This window comes from Macaca mulatta, chromosome 8 (assembly GCF_049350105.2).
Source record: "Macaca mulatta isolate MMU2019108-1 chromosome 8, T2T-MMU8v2.0, whole genome shotgun sequence".
Taxonomy (NCBI): domain Eukaryota; kingdom Metazoa; phylum Chordata; class Mammalia; order Primates; family Cercopithecidae; genus Macaca; species Macaca mulatta.
In genome coordinates, this window is record NC_133413.1 from 8,202,000 (window position 1) to 8,212,985 (window position 10,986).

Consider the following 10,986-nt stretch of genomic DNA (forward strand, 5'->3'; position numbering starts at 1 on the left):
GGGTTATAATTCCAAACTGTATTTTTTGATTAGGTTGGTTCAAGTTTGACCATTGGGAGCTCTTACAGGTTTCTTTTGCCTTTACGCACTCTTTTTTTTTTTTAGCATTGCCTTACTTTCTGACACTACAAGATGTTCCAGGTTTATCTTATATTTTCTCTGCCCCCATACTGGAATGAACTGGTTCTTTAAGGATTCTGGGTCCATTTACTGAAACATAGTACTTAGAAACCAAGACCTGAGCACCAGGTATACTCATTGCTACTGAGGTGTCACTGTTTCTTGTTTTCTTAAGAGGTTAGAATTAGGAAACATACATGTGAATATTAATTTATCTACTCACACGCACGTGTGTGTGTGTATATATATATATATCTGTGTATACATTTAAAAAAATTCCTTGCTCCACATTAATATCTTCAACTGCAACCCAAAATCACAGTATTCATTCTGCCTTTCCCATTTCCTTATTTATAACCCTTTTTCTCCAATAGTGAGAAACCTGCCTGTTATTATTTATAATATATTTTCTTAGTTGCTCAACATTAGGATACACATTGTTTTAAAATTGGTAACACAACTGCTGTGAGAAACAAATCTAACAATTGGAATGCAGTGCAGATGAAAGACAATATAAGGCCTTTTCATCTTTGTAGTACTCAATCAAAACAGTCTTTCAAAGTTACTTAAGTCAATTCCTTTCTTCTTCTTCCAGTTTAGTGTGTATATTAGTCTGTTTTCACACTCAGGTATGAAGAAATACCTAAGACTGGGTGATTTATAAAGGAAAGAGGTTTAATTGACTCATAATTCTGTGTGGCTGGGGAGGCCTCAGGAAACTTACAATCATGGCAGAAGGCAAAGGGGAAGCAAGGCACCTTCTTCACAAGGTGTCAGGAAGGAGAAGTGCTAAGGGAGGAAGAGCCCCTTATAAAACCATCAGCTTTTGTGACAATTCACTCATTATCATGAGAACAGCATGGGGGAAACTACTCCCATGATTCTATTACATCCACATATTTGGGTACATCGGGATTAAGGGGATTATAATTCAAGGTGAGATTTGGGTGGGGACACAAAGCCTAACCATATCAGTGTGGTCATATGATTAATTTTTTTAAATACAGTTATATTTATTTGTCACAATCTGCTTTCCATTTTTCTTCCCATTAGGTTACTTCATATATAGTAAAATTCAAAGTTTGTGGTGTTAAGTTCTGAGGGATTTGCATATGCAGAGCTCTGTGTTCATTGCCACACTTCTGTGTGGAACATTGCTTTCACTTCCAGTTTCTTTGTGTTGGTCTGTTTTCACACTGTTGATACAGACATACCCAAGACTGGGCAATTTTCAAAAGAGACATTTGTTGGATTTACAGTTCCATGTGGCTGGAGAGGCCTCACAATCATGGCAGAAGGTGAAAGGCATGTCTTACATGGTAGCAGACAAGAGAAGAGAGCTTGTGTAGGGAAACTCCCCTTTTTAAAGCCATCAGATCTCATGAAACTTATTCACTATCAGGAGAACAGCACAAGAAAGACCTGCCCCATGATTCAATTACCTCCCACTGGGTCCCTCCCACAACACATGGGAATTCAAGATGATATTTGGGTGGGGACACAGCCAAACCATATCACCCTTTATAGACAAACCCTTCCTATGACACTGAAACCACGACAGCCACTGATCTGGTTTCAGAGCCTACAGTTTTGCATTTAGTGTCATAGAAATAGGGTCATGCAATCTGTAGCCTTTATGTCTGGCTTCCTTAATTCAGCAACAGGTCTTTAACATTCATCCATGTTATTTTATGCATAAATCATTTATTCCTTTTTGCTGCTACATAGTCTTTCATTACAGGATGTACTAAAGTCAATTCACTGGTCAAGAGACAGCTGTGTCGCTTACAATTTGAGGCAATTATTGATAGAACTGCTATAAACATTTGCATACATGTTTTCAGTTTGAACATACATTTTCATTCCTCTATGATAAATACCCTTGTGAGGGATTGTTGAGTCATTAGGTAAGTGTATATTTTACTTTACAAGGAACTGCCAAACTGTCTTCCAGAGTAGCCATACTATTTTGCATTCCCATCAGTGGTGATTGAGAGTTCAGTTTGGTACAAAAAAGGAAGCTGCTAAGAGAAAAGTTTATTAAGAAATTGCTTTTGTACTGTTTCAAAATGGGAGAAATTAAGTTACTGCCGAATATTGGACTTTCCAGTCTAATCAGCAGTCTTCCGCTGTAAAATTTGATCTTATCTACGCTGAAAACAATTCCTTGGGTTCTAAGAAAATGGTCCTAAAGAAATCTTGATATTTGGAAAGGTGCCTTTGGAGAGAAGAAAATAATCACTGCCTCTCTAAGTCTTGATCCTCTGTAAATCAATGAGTTGATTTCAGTAATGTCTGAGTTCTGATTCTATGTGTTAATGCCTAAGTGCCAAGTTAAATATTTCTGTAGAAGGCCAACTTATTTTCCTAGCTGTTTAATAATCAACCTGGATCCATCACTTGATGCCCAAGAGTCGTTAAGGGTCAAGGATACAGCAAGTGAGAACAACATCTCTGTGAGAGCTGAGTGTGGTAGCTCACTCTTGTAATCCCAGCACTTTGGATGGGAGAAGCCCTTGAAGTCAGTCTGGCAACACAGCGAGATCCTGTCTCTACAAAGAAATTTTTATTAGCCAGGCATGGTAGCGCATGACCATTGTCCCAGCTCCTAGGGAGGTTGAGGTGGGAGAATCGCTTGAGCCCAGTAGTCTGAGGTTGCAATGAGCCATGATCGTGCCACTGCACTCCAGCCTGGGAGACAAAGTGAGACCCTGTCTTCAAAATGAAAACAAAAATAAAACCTTTGTGACTTTTTAACTTATAGCCAACACACACACACACACACACACACACACACACACACACACACACACACACACACTCACACACACACACACCCTTCATCCAAAATTCCATAGATTCACAGACATATGAACAGCATACAGGTGTCTTAGAGAATACCCATGTCAGTGGTTAGAGGGAAAGAAACTGAAATCTAGGAAAAGAAAGGGCTTATCCAAAATCAATCAGGGAGTTAGTGGTGTGACCAAATCCAGATTTTACATTATCCTGCCTCTGGTTCAATGGCCTAAAAGTTAAGCTTGTTATCAGAAAGAGGGTCCACATGGGTGGTGATGCCTTTATTAAGCAGAAGTCAGGGGCTGTGGTTCTCTTGGGCTACCCTGAGGCCCCTCCAGCTGTTGCAGCTACAACCTACAGCAGTGTTTGTACCGGCTTTTGCACTGTGCAGGCAGGATAGAGCAACCGTGGGTTTTTTGGTGCCTGCAGACACCACCCATGTGTTCACATTCATGGAATCTATCCTTTCTCTCATATCCTATAAGGGAAGAAGGGGAAAGAAACAAAAAAGTGAAATTATGTTTTAAAAAAGTTACTAGAATTCATCTTGTTTAGCACATGATAGTCCACAGGGCAAAACTGACTCTGCTTCTGTTGGTATGACGTGTGAACTTAGGACAGTTTTTACATCTCTAAATTATTTTTAAAAATTCAAAACCAAATTTTTGGTGATACATGAAAATTATATGAAACTCAAATTTCAGTGTCCATAAGTAAAGTTCTAGGTGACGACAGCCATGCTCACTTATTTACACATTATCTATGGCTGCTTTCACTGTATACAGGCAGAGATGAGTTGTTATGACAGAGATCACATGGTCCATAAAGCCCAAAGAATTCATTGCCTAGTCCTTTACAGGAAAAGCTCACTGACTGCTATAGTAGTCTCTTCTGACTGTGCCACAAGGCTAGAAATATAAAATTCACTTCGCTCCACATGCTCTCCATAAAAGCTTTCTAAAGTGCCTGCCTTCTTCTTGACATGGCAAAACTTTACAAGTATTGAGTGCAAATTAGTCAATAAGTATTTAATGAAGAGATAACTAGATTGATGTCCTGAGTATTCTGATTCCTGAATGCGGTGCCTTCCATATTCTGTGAAGTGTGAGTTCTTTCATAGTTTGTGATCCTTTCAATGCCAAAGCCAAGACATGGAGTAGGCACCTGCCTTCCTGTGCTCAGTGAGCTAGGTTGGAAAGAGAATGACATAACATCCAGGAGGTTGAGCTTAGTCCTACAGAGAGCAGGTCTAGAGAGCCAGAGAGAGAATGACCAACAACCATAAGAAAAAAGTGAGTATGAAGTGTTTCCGTTAGAGTTTACGTCTCTTAAAGGCATGGCATTGTGATGGAAAGCATACTCAACTAGGATTAGGAATCTTGGTTTCTAATTCCTGATCCATCCACCACAACTATAGTTATTGGCAGCCAGGTTTTGCTATGTGAGTCACAGACGCTCCTAATCTCTCATAAGAAGAGAAGGATACATGTATAGATACAGGTATATATTCATATCTGAATCTACATCCATATCTATAGCTATGTATCTGTCTATCATCTATGTAATCTATCCTTTATCATCTATATTCTATTAACCATCTGTCTGTCTATCTATCTATCTATCTATCTATCTATCTATCTATCTATCTATCTATCTAATTATCTATCTATGTCATCTATCATCAATCATCTATCTATCACAATCAGGCTGTTAGGCTATTTACCAAATAGATCTGGCTATTTTCCTGACACAAAGTAGGATTGCCTCCCTACCTTTGAGACTTACTTGGGTAACAAATTTTGAGCAGAAGTGATGTGTCCTTTCAGGGCTGAAGCCCTTACCTGCAAGTGTAAGAACCTCAGAGCTCTTTCCTTTGCAGTGGCCAACAGTAGTCAAGGTGGTGGCTGCTCCACCAGGGGGAGCTGAGCAACTACAGTGAGCAGTGCAGCCCTGTGGCCATGATGCATTTGTACCAGAAGTGGGAATTAAATCTTTGCTCTTTTAGGATACCAAGATTTGAATGTTGTTTTCACCACATCGTTACCTGGCCCATGCTAACATATGCAGAAGATTGCCAGGAAAATGTGAGACCTCTAGTTAAATTTGAATATCAGATAAACAATGAATAATCTTGTAGTATAAGCTTGTCCCAAGTGTTGCATGGGACATATCCATATTTAAAACTGTTCGTTTTTGTATATAATTTAATAAGTAAATCTATTTTCAGGTACTGTTGAGTATTTGGTAAGAGGGTAATCTTGGGAATCAAACCAACTTAAGCTTGAATCTAGGCTTCACCATATACAATCCTTGTGACTTTGGACAAAGGATGCCATTTTTTTAGACTCATAAGACAGGGCTAAAAAATACCTGCCCCAGAAATATTGTTAAGAGGAGTACATGGGAGATAATATGTGAAAACACAACACATCTTTGCTGTGATGTCTGGTAAAGAGAAAGTGGTCAGCATTATTTGTTGTTAGTATTAGTGTTGTTGCTGCCATTGTTTTGATTCACATGGAAATGGTTTGTAAGCTGTGATGACTACTATTAATGTTATCTATCACAATTGTTAGTTAAGTCTGGTATCTATTGCAACAACTAGATTAAGGTAATCTTGGGAAAAAATTTTAAATTTCTTTAAGCTTCTCTCTCCTGATTTGTAAAATGAAATTTGTTGTACATGCTGGGCTTTTTCTCAGCTATGGGGCTGTTCAGTTACTCCATATTTTAGTGCATCGTTGGCTGATGAATTAATTTGGCCCATGTCAGCTCCAAGGGCATCCACCTCATCATCCTCCAGGTGGACTCATAGCTTACCTGAGGCTGTTTGTATTAGACATCCAAGAAGGAGAAACAGAAGGAACAGCAGTCTCATGATGGGAAATGAGTGGTCAGGATTATACGATGACCTCACAGCCCGAAGGTAGCTCTTTCTCCAGTGTACATTAATTGACGAGGACAAGTGATCTGGGAATGAGTTTGAATTCAGTTGGGAAACTAACACAGGAATAGAAAACCAAATATTGCATGTTCTCACTTATAAATGAGAGCTAAGCATTGAGCAGACATGGATAAATATGGGAATTATAGACACTGTGAACTACTAGAGGGTGGAAGGAGGAGTTGGGTTAAAAAATTACCTCTCTGGTATTATGTTCACTACCAGGGTAATGAGATCCATACTCTAAAGCACAGCATAATGCAATATTGCCATGTAGCAAATCTGTGCATGTACCTACTGTACCTAAAACAAATTGAAATTTTAAAAAATGAACATACAGCAAATAAATGGGCCTTTTTTGAAATATTTTTGAGTAACTAATACTTAAATCCAAGAAGCAGCATTTTATTGCACTTTTGTTTCATTTTAGCCAATTTCTGCATATGTGGCTAAGCACACCACAAGGGCGTGATGCAAAAATGACAAAAGAGATATGCTGAGCTACCTGCAAATGCCTTTCAGAAATAAAATAAAGCATCCCTTAGTGATGATGCTTCTTCTCAAGAGCAAATGAATCCACTTAAAGTAAATCACTGCAAAATTTAAAAAGAAGAAGAAGAAGAAAGAAGAAGAAGAAGAAGAACAACAACAACAACAGTTCAACCAGAGAGAAAAAGCTTGCATTCCTGATTCAAATGTTCAAATTACGCATGGGTGTAACCTTAGAAAGTTCCATCTATGAACTCGTGATTTCAGATCCAGGTCTCCTGTTCAAATAGAAGGGCTTCCGAGTAATTTTGCATTTTCTGGTGGATTTTCATTTCTGCTTATGGTTCTGAGGTTTGGTGCCTTTTTTCCCTCAGAATAAATTATTATACAATAGTGATTTTGAGTATCCATCCATTTATTCATCTATCCTCATTCTTTTCATATCCCTGCATCTGTCAGCTTTCCCTTTGGAAATGCAAAGAAAACCACCCTTTAAAAAAATTGTGTTTTTTCCATTCTATAAAAAAGTTTATTTTTAATGCCAGACCATGTAAGGGCAGCTATTTTAAAATAGCATTTCGATTAAAATTGAATTTTGAGTTAATGCACGATTACTTTCTGTCAACTGCCTGTTTGCACACATCTATGGATTAAATAAACTAATATTTAATACCATTGGCATTACATTATTTCAAGATCTGAAAGTGCTTCATGAATCATTAAGGAGAGGTTAAATTCTGTTTACAAATTTCAATAGCTTTTGGGGTACAGGAAGTTTTTTGTTACATGGATGGGATTATATAGTGGTGAATTCTGATATTTTAGTACACCGGTCACCTGAGTAGAGTACATTTTACCTAATGTGTAGTTTTGTATCCCTAGCCCTGCCTACCATCTGAGTCTCTAAAATCTATCATATCACTCTGCATGCCTTTTTGTATTCATAGCTTAGCTCCCACTTATAAATGAGAACATATAGTTTTTTGGAAAACCACCCATTTTAGAAGCTAAAAAAGGAGAAGAAATTCTGTAAATGGAAATTACCTTTTTTCCTTTGTCGAGTTCAATTTTTGATTTTTTTGTTGTTGTTGTTACCCAGTTAAAAGAGATAATTCTAGGCAGACTCTTACCGTGTCAAAGTCTTGCATAGATTACAACTAGGTGACCCATTAGCGGCCAAAGGATTTCTTAATCCATGTAGTACAATGCATTCTTATGGTAAAGGAATTAAACAGCAGAAAGTATACAACGTAAAGCACTGAAATTCTTCCTTGTCTCTTTCCCCTCCACATCTGTGTTGCTTTATATTATTTCTACATCTCTCTCCTTCTCCACACTGTGAGCTTCTAAAGTAACAGGCACTGTCTGATTACCTTCCTTCCTCAGCCCCTGAGCAGTACCTAGCAGAGAGAAGGTTCTCACGTATTTGTTTAAACAAATGAGACTTGAGTGAAAGAATCAATACATAGATGAATACATTGATAGAGGGAGGAAGGAGGTAAGGAAATGCTGCGGCCTAAATGTTTGAATGTTTGTGTCTCCCCATTCATCTGTTGAAAGGCCAACCCCCAAGGTGGCGATATTAGGAGGTATGGGCTTTGCGGAGGTGATTAAGTCATGAAGCCAAAGCCCTTCTGATGGAATTGCTGCCCTTATAAAAAGAGGCCTGAAGGAGCTCGTTTGTACTTTTCACCGTGTGACAACACAGAGAAGGAAGCGGGCTCTCTCCAGACACCAGTGATGGTGTTCGATCTTGGACTTCCAGCCTCCAGAACTGTGAGAAGTAAACTTCTGTTCTTTATAAGCCACCCTGTTTATATTACTTTTCAATAGCATCCCAAATGGACTAAGGCAGAAAGGAAGGAAGAAAACAAGAAAGGAAAGCAGGGAGGAAACTCAGGGATACATACCTTTTGACGTCTCTAACAGTGGTTACCCTTCATTAATAATCAGTATGTGTTGAGAAGCCAAAAGACAGATTGTTGCTGAGACGTAGACATCAGAGAAATCAGCCAAGCTATGATGTAAGCTGTGGTCTTTGTGGAAATAGAGATTTTTTTTTTTGTACCTAAGAGCAAAAGAGCTCTAAAACCAGATAACCCTTGTTTCAAAGTTTTGCTCTGTCATTCATTAACTGAGTGATCTTGTGCAAATAACTCAACCTTTCAAAGCTCCAGTGTCTCCTGTTTATTTGGTGATGGCTATAGTGCCAACCTCCTAGTCTTTATCTCAGAAAAAAAAAAAAAAATCTTAGGGGGAGTCAATGGCTACCAAATACCTGTCCACACAGAAAGTTGTGTTTTATCTAGGATCACCACAAGAGTTTCAACCCCATCAAAAAGTGGGTGAAGGATATGAACAGACATTTCTCAAAAGAAGGCATTTATGCAGCCAAAAAACATCTGAAAAAAGCTCACCATCACTTGTCATTAGAGAAATGTAAATCAACCTAAACTGTAAGAAGAACTTTTAAGTCAACTTCTGGATACCTGAAATCATACAAGATACTACTTTCCTCCATAAGGCCTGGAATGTCTCCAAAAAAAATCCCTAAAATTTAAAACTTAATGAGGACAACTTTGCCTTTTAGGGTCCATAGAATTAGAGGCTGGTAGGGAAACTTTGGCCGTTTAGGGTGTGGGAGAAAGATGGTCTTAGATAAGACCTAAAATTGTAGGAACATACTGAATTTCACTTATTAAATGTTAGCATAACTTAAGTTTACAGAATTTAATAAAATAATGCTGTAACTCCTCTGTCACTCCAGTAAGAATGAACATTCTTGAACACCTATCACGTACCATGAATCTTGAAAGTGGTATCTTAGTTGACGTAACTTTTATAAGGGATAGGCATTTTCTCTGAGCAAGTCAGTGTAGGTTATACAAATAGTGATTGAGCTGGGATTTGAACTCTATCTACAATCAAAACTTTTGCTTAATTTACAGTCTTTCTTGCTAAGAAAGAAAGATGTTTTTTGAGTAAAGGAACACATCTCTGGTGAGATAAACCAGCTCTGTGTGTTTGACAGCAAAAGAGCTAGAGGTTTAGAGAATGAACAGGGTCGTGCATAAAAGGTTGTCTGACTTGTACTTTCCTAACAAAGGGGAAACTCTGCATCAGGTGGAGCATGGTGGGTCAAGTGGGTAAAGGCTAGTGCTCCCTAAGCAAGCTCACCAAATAATTTATAACCCAAACAGAAATACTTTTTAGGGGCCTATTATTGATGGTAACGCTTGAACAACAACATAAACTGGGACTGCCCCCAGACAATCTGGATATATCGCTACCCTGTCCCTAAGGAAACTCCTTTGTTGGTAACCACAGATTTCTCTGCTGCAGGCTTAGTTAAAGCTTTGGAGTTGATCACTGTCTCTCCATTGTCCTCCCCGTCACCACCCTGGAAATTGTCAACAACACATTGACCAATCATAGGGGTCTCCTAGGACACAGAGATCATTGATGGCACAGGCTTATCTTTCTAGCTCATTCCAGTTTTGTCTCTCGGCCAAAGATTATGGTAGGAAAAGACTTGAGAAAGAGTACCACCTTCTTCCACTGGGAAATCGTTCAGCAACTCAATTAGTATGCATTTCTGATTTTATGCTAAGGTTGAACACACTTTTACTTCTAACTACATACCATCCACAATCGCATCCTAAAAGAGACAGCATTGTCACGGTAAGCATTCTTCCGGGAGGAGGTGCTGAGTGGGTTTTCCTGCTTACCCATTCTTGGGGGGTGTACAAATTCATCCGTCATCTCTTAGAAAATCCTCATCACACAAGGATAATGTCAAATTATTTTTGGAACAAGGTAAGGGTATCAGTGAACAATTTCTTTAATATTGTAGCCCATGTATCACCTCCTGGGTTGGGAGGGGGTGTGGTGAGGATGCTCTAATCTGCCTATCCTCAGTCTCTCTGGGCACAAGCAGCCTCCTCCAGCCCCCTCCTCAGCCTGCCATCGATCAAGTCTTCATTCTTGCTCCTCATTTACCTCTGTCCTTAGACAACTGCATGAAACTCTCAGTAAATGAACTAAGTATGTTTCTTACATTTTCCCTTGGTCCAGGGGAAAGGTAGAAATTAAATGTTTCCACTTTGAAATTTTCAATCAGTATTTGAACCTTTTACCACAGAGATCTATTTTTGTTTAGTGATCCTGACCTGGAATAAAAGTAATGTTTCTGGTAAAATATTTTAAATAAATCACACAATTTAACACAGAGGCTGTGAGGATTTTGCCTCCTTGGCCTCAGCAATAGGACTTTTGTGATAGTAATAATGATGATGATGAAAATGTCTTAGTCCTTTTGTGATACTATAACAAACTACTTTAGAATGAGTCATTTATAAACAATAGAAATGCGTCACTCACAGAGGCTGGGAAGTCCCAGATCAAGACCCTGGCAGATTTGGTGTCTGGTGAGAGCCCATTCCTTGTAGAGGGTGGCTTCTAACTGGACCCTCACAAGGTAGAAAGGGAAAGGGAGCTCTCTAGGACCTCTTTTACAAGGGTCTTAACTATTTGTGAAGGCTCTGCCCTCATGAACTAATCCCTTCCCAAAGGTTCCGCTTCTTAATACTATCGTATTGGGGATTAGATTTCAGCATGAATTTTGGGGGAGAGAC

The 10,986-nt window shown here is 38.8% G+C and overlaps 1 long non-coding RNA gene across 1 annotated transcript; it reads right to left on the minus strand.

Moving 5' to 3' along the window:
• Positions 1-1,112: 1,112 nt before the first annotated feature.
• On the minus strand, positions 1,113-8,444 carry LOC114675433 (uncharacterized). Its single transcript, XR_013396871.1, has 3 exons — positions 8,263-8,444; positions 5,740-5,889; positions 1,113-2,835 (listed from the first exon to the last, which is right to left on the minus strand). It is a non-coding gene; the product is annotated as an uncharacterized LOC114675433 (long non-coding RNA).
• Between the last annotated feature and the right edge of the window lie 2,542 nt (positions 8,445-10,986).